We start from the raw sequence: 6,698 nt of genomic DNA, 5'->3' as shown, positions 1-6,698 counted from the left end.
GGGCCAAAAGAAATCTGGTGAGGTTCAACAAGGACAAGTACAGAGTCCTGCACTTAGGACAGAAGAAACCCATGCGCCGCTACAGACTAGGGACCGAATGGCTAGGCAGCAGTTCTGCAAAAAAGGACCTAGGGGTTACAGTGGACGAGAAGCTGGATATGAGTCAACAGTGTGCCGTTGTTGCCAAGAAGGCTAATGGCATTTTAGGCATATAAGTAGAGGCATTGCCAGCAGATCGAGGGACGTGATTGTTCCCCTCTATTCCACATTGGTAAGGCCTCATCTGGAGTATGGTGTCCAGTTTTGGGCCCCACACTAGAAGAAGGATGTGGAAAAATTGGAAAACGTCCAGTGGAGGGCAACAAAAATGATAGGGGACTGGAACACATGACTTATGAGGAGAGGCTGAGGGAACTGGGCTTATTTAGTCTGTAGAAGAGAAGAATGAGGGTGGATTTGATAGCTGCTTTCAACTATCTGAAAGGGGATTCCAAAGAGAATGGAGCTCTACTGTTCTCAGTGATAGCAGATGACAGAACAAGGAGTAATGGTGTCAAATTGCAGTGGGGGAGGTTTAGGTTGGATATTAGGAAAAAACTTTTTCACTAGAAGGTGTGACAGGGTCGGACCAGATGGCTATAGGAGAGTAATAGAAAGCAGATATATTAGTCCCAGGCTAAGTAGGTCCCTTTTTCCTGGGTAAGGTAACAGGGAAGGTTCCAGAACAATCAGGAACCTTCTGGAGACAATTAAGACAGGCTGATTAGAACACCTGCAGCCAATCAAGAAGCTGGTAGAATCAATTAAGGCAGGCTAATCAGGGCACCTGTGTTTTAAAAAGGAGCTCACTTCAGTTTGTGGTGTGCATGTGAGGAGCTGGGAGCAAGAGGCACTAAGAGCTGAGAGTTAGAATGCGGACTGTTGGAGGACTGAGGTGTACAAGCATTATCAGACACCAGGAGGAAGGTCCTATGGTGAAGATAAAGAAGGTGTTGGGAGGAGGCCATGGGGAAGTAGCCCAGGGAGTTGTAGCTGTCGCACAGCTGTTCCAGGAGGCACTCTAGACAGCTGCATTCCACAGGGCCCTGGGCTGGAACCCGGAGTAGAGGGCGGGCCCGGCATCCCCCCAATCCTCCCAACTCCTGGTCAGACACAGGAGGAGTCGACCTGGACTGTGAATTCAGAAAAACGGCCAAGCTGAGGTCTGCCGTGAAGCTCCAAGGTGAGCAAATCCGCCAATAAGCGCAAGACCCACCAAGGTAGAGCAGGAACTTTGTCACAGAGGGTGGTGAAGCACTGGAATGCGTTACCTAGGGAGGTGGTGGAATCTCCTTCCTTTGAGGTTTTTAAGGTCAGGCTTGACAAAGCCCTGGCTGGGATGATTTAGTTGGGGATTGGTCCTGCTTTGAGCAGGGGGTTGGACTAGTGACCTCCTGAGGTCCCTTCCAACCCTCATATTCTATAATTCTATGATTCTATGATGCTTATTTCCATATTGCAATTCCTCAACAACATCAAACTTACTGCCGTTTCATGGGGCCTGGGCACCATTTCCAGTACAAGGTGCTTCCATTTGGCCTTTCCATGGCACCCAGCGTGTTGTACAAAGTGCTCTCTTTGTAGTGGCATATCTGAGGAAGTAGGATATTTTCATTTACTCTTATTTGGATGATTGGCTACTGAAGGCAGATGGGTGCGAGAACCTGTTAAGCCACATAGCTACCATGAAGAATATAGTTTGTTCTGGATTGATAGGTATGGGGGGAAAGGAAGCAGCATTGCGCTGTACGTCAAGGATGTAAACACTTCCTCCAAGGTCTAAGAGGAAGTGAGTGACAGGCCTATTGAGAGTATCTGGTTGAGGATAAAAGGAAAAAGAATGGTAGTGATGTTATGGTTGGGATCTATTATAGACCACCAAATCAAGAAGAGGAAGTGGATGAGGCATTCTACAAGCAGGTAACAAGTTTAGCTAACACACGTGAGCTAGTATTAATGGGGGATTTTAACTTGCCTGATATCTGTTGGAAGACTAATACAGCAAAACATAATATGTCCTGCAAGTTCTTAGCATGTGTAGTGGAAAACTTTCTCATTCAGAAAGTTGAGTAAACAGCTAGGGGTCATCCATTTTGGATCGGGTTTTGACCAACAGGGATGAATTATTTGCAAACCTGAAGGTGGACAGGAGCTTGGGACGAAGTGATTATGGTCTGATAGAATTCCAGATCCTAAGGAAAAGAGGACAAGAGACCAGCAAAACAAAGACACTGGACTTCAGAAAGGCAGATTTCAACAAATCCTAGAAATAGTAGGTAAGGACCCAAGGAGAGGCCAATTGGGAGGAAAAGGAGTCAAAGGGGGCTGGCAGTTCCTAAAAGATGTAATGCTAGAGGCTCAACATCAAGTTATTCCAATGCAGAGGAAAGATAAGAGCCACAGGAGATCAATGTGTCTGCACAAGATGCTTTTTGGCTATCTAAAATCCAAAAGGGTTACATACAGAGAGGTTTGTCTCCAAAGAAGTATACATGGGAATAGCACAAGCATGTGGGGACAAAATCAGGAGAGCCAAGGCAAAGAATAAGTTACAGCTGGCAAGAAATATTAGAGACAAGAAGAAGGAGTTCTTAAAATATGTCAGACAAAAAAGAAAGATCAAGGATGGTGTGGATTTGCTGCTCAATGAAGAAGGTGAGCTTGTAACGGAAGATAAGGCCGAGCTCCTCAATGCCTACTTTGCTCCAGTCTTCTCAAAAAAAATAACATGTCAGACAACTAATGAAGTTATCATAAATATAAAAGTGGAGGGGATGTAACTCAGAATAAGTAAAGACGACATCAGAAATCTTCTGACCAATTTGAATGAATTCAAGTCAGCAGGGTCTGATGCTATTCACCTGAGGGTTCTGAAGGAATTAGCTGGAGAAATCATGGAGCCACTGGCAATAATATTTGCAAACTCACGGCTGACAGGAGAGGTCCCGGAAGACTGGAGAAGGGCTAAGGTGGTGCCTATCTTTAAAAAGGAGGAACCATGGAATAATAGGCCAGTCAGCCTGACCTCGATACGTGGGAAGCTACTAGAGCAATGTATAAAACATTCAATTTGTGAATACCTGGAGGATGAAGGGGTGATCACTAGCAGCCAGCATTGCATTACTAAAGACAAATCATGCTAAACCAGCTTGATTTCCTTCTTTGATAGAATAACTGGTTTGGTAGATGAGGGAATGTGATTGACATAATGTACCTGTACTTTAGCAAAGTTTGTGACACAGCCCTACATGACATTCTAATAGGTAAGCTGGAGAAATGCGGGCTTTGCAGAACTAACGTTAAGTGGATACATAATTGGTTAAACAACTGCAAATAAAGAGTAACTATTAATGAAATGATGTCAGAATGGAAGTAGGTCTTAAGTGGGGTTCCAGAGGGATTTGTTCTGGGTCTGGTGGTGTTTAACATCTTTATTAATGACCTGGATGTAGGTATAGAGAGTATCAAATTGAGTGTGATCAAATTTTCAGATGACACAAAGCTAGGGGGATTGCAAACACTTTGGATGATAGAGCTAAAATTCCAGGAGATCTTGATAAATTAAGCTATAGACAGCAAAGTGAAATTCAACAAAGACAAATGTAAAAGGTGCTACACTTAGGGAAGAAAAACCAAAGGCACAAATACAGAATGCGGGATAACAGTCTTGGTAGCAGCACTGCTAAGAAGGATCTGGGAGTTGTGATGGATTATAACCTCAAAGTGTCAACGGTGCTGTTGCTAAAAAAGCAAATGCAATTTTAGGTTGCATTAACAGAGGCATAGCATGCAAATCATGGGAGGTGATAGTACTGCTCTGCTCTGCGCTGGGTAGGTCTCAGCTGGAGAACTGTGTCCACTTTGGTCACCAGTGTATAGAAAGGATGTAGAAAAACTGGCAAGGATTCAGAGGTGAGTGACAAAGATGATCAAAGGGTTGGAAGGCAAGCCATATGAGCAAAGGCTGAAGGAACTGGGTATGTTTTGTTTCAAAAGAAGAAGAAATTAAGGGGTACATGATAGTGGTATTCAAATACTTGAAAGCCTGCCATAAAAAGATGGAGAAAAGTTGTTCTCTCTTGCAACAGAGGGCAGGGCAAGAGGCAAATTACAGCATAGCAGATTTAGGTTAAATCTCAGAAAAAACTTCCTAACTGTAAGAACAGCAGGACAATGGAACAAACTGCCTCCTTAAGTCAAGCAAGTGCCTTCACTGGAGGTTTTCAAAAGGAGGCTGGAGAGCCATCTTTCTGGGTTGGTTTAGATGAAACAAAGCCTGCAGCTGGGCAGGGTGTTAGACTAGATCAGTGGTTCTCAACCAGGGGTACCAGAGGTCTTCCAGGGGGGTATGTCAACTCATCTAGAGATTTGCCTAGTTTTACAATAGGCTGTAGAGCCCTCCAGTGGGACTGGGATCCCATCGGTCCTGGAGGACCCAATGCCATAATAGTGGGAGTGGGATAAAAAAATCAACAAAAAATGCAGGAGTGGGTGGGAGTGGTTATTGCAGGGAGGGACAGGGGCAGGATTAAAAAAAATTATCCTCTCATGCCACAAACAACATGAACATCACAGCCAACAGCCACCACTCTCCAGCCACCAAATGACAAAGCTTACAGGTTAAAAACAGGCTCAAGTATCACACTGAAATGTAAGCACAATATTTATATTCCAATTGATTTTATTTTATAATTATATGGTAAAAATGAGAATGTAAGCAATTTTTCAGTAATAGCGCATGTTGACACACTGGTGTTTTTGTGTCTGATTTTTGTAAGCAAGTAGTTTTTAAGTGAGGCAAAACTTGGGGCACACAAGACAAATTGGCCTTTGAAAAGGGGTACAGTTGTCTGGAAAAGTTGAGAACCACTGATTTCAAGAATCAAAGTTTAGCTAACTCATTGTTAAAAGTTTATTTGGCAGCCATTTTTGCATATCAGACTTGATGGTAGATTACTGCTTGTTCATGCTTCAGTTGAAAAGTTTCTAGCAGGTCTGTGAAATGTTCATCCTCCTATTAGAGACCCTGTCCCTTCAATTTTGTCTTAACCATGTTGGTGAAATCTCTGTTTGAACTTTTCCATGAGTGTTCATCATATTGTTTATCCTTGAAAATGGCTTTCATTATTGCCATTATGTCAGCCAGGAGAGTGAACTGAATGCACTTATGGCTGAGCCCATGGTACACCCGCATCTTGAGTACTGTGTGCAGTTGTGGTCACTCCATCTCAAAAAAGATATATTGGAATTGGAAAAGGTTCAGAAAACAGCAACAAAAAAGATTAGGGGTATGGAATGGCTTCCGTATGAGGAGAGATTAATAAGACAGGGACTTTTCATCTTGGAAAAGAGACGACTAAGGGGGGATATGATAGAGGTCTGTAAAATCATGACTGGTGTGGAGAAAGTAAATTTATTTACTCCTTCTCATAACACAAGAACTGGGGGGGGGGTCACCAAATGAAATTAATAGGCAGCAGGTTTGAAACAAACAAAAGGAAGTATTTCTTCACACAACGCACAGTCAACTGGTGGAACTCCTTACCAGAGAATGTTGTGAAGGTCAAGACTATAACAGGGTTCAAAAAAGAGCTTGACAAGTTCATGAAGGATAGGTCCATCAATGGCTGTTAGCCAGGATGAGCAGGGATGGTGGCCCTAGCCTGTTTGCCAGAAGCTGGGAATGGGCGACAGGGGAATGATCACTTGATGATTCCCTGTTCTGTTCATTCCCTCTGGGGCACCTGGCATTGGCCACTGTCAGAAGACAGGATACTGGGCTAGATGGACCTTTGGTCTGACCCAGTATGCCCTTTCCTATGAGCCACCGTTGACTTCATTTTATAAGATCAAGGTAGTTCTTAGACCTGATCCTCGCTTCTTACTTAACATGGAAATCAGACACCACCTTAATCAGTCTATTAATTTACACCCCCTTTCCCCTCCAACTGCATTAAAATAAAGGCGAATCTGTACTCTATACACTGGATGCCAGAAGGACTCTCACTTATTATTGGGACAGAACTAAGAGTTTTGTAAAATGTCTGGACTGATCGTGTATTCCAAGAATAATATGGGGCATATGTTTTTCTTCCCAGAATGTTTCCCCGTGGCTCATGTATTATTTCATGCATTAGTGTTGTGCGCTAACAAAAGTTCCCATGCCTGCTTCATTCAGCTCACATTCCACTAGAGCTGTGGATCAGAAAATTATCTTTGCAGCACCATTCTGAATGGTTATGAGCTGGGGAAGACAGCATAACCCTAGCCCTTTGCTTTGACCATGTCCTCCTTCTCTTTGAATCCCTCTTGGCTCCCCCTTCTCTACTGCATCAAACATCAGTTGCTTGTCTCACTTTCATGGCCCTTCCAAGTCAATCTGCATGCTGCCTGTCAGCTCTCATTTGCTTAGCAGGCAGTTACTGCTTGCCTCTGATCAGCCCATGATGTCAGCCTCCATCACCCACTTGTCACATTTTCAAACAACCAACTTTGTGTTCTCTCTCTCATGCTGCCCCACGTGCTTGGGGGCACATCTCGTAAACATCTGGAAAGCTCCCATGTTATCCCCCTTCAGATCCCTTTTCCAACCTTTCCTACCCTGTCCATCATGCTGAGCAGTATTGTCGCATTGTTCATTTGTACTCCGTCCATCTGTC

Source organism: Eretmochelys imbricata, chromosome 1 (genome assembly GCF_965152235.1).
Source record: "Eretmochelys imbricata isolate rEreImb1 chromosome 1, rEreImb1.hap1, whole genome shotgun sequence".
In the NCBI taxonomy this organism is placed as follows: Eukaryota; Metazoa; Chordata; order Testudines; family Cheloniidae; genus Eretmochelys; species Eretmochelys imbricata.
This window is presented reverse-complemented; position numbering follows the sequence as displayed.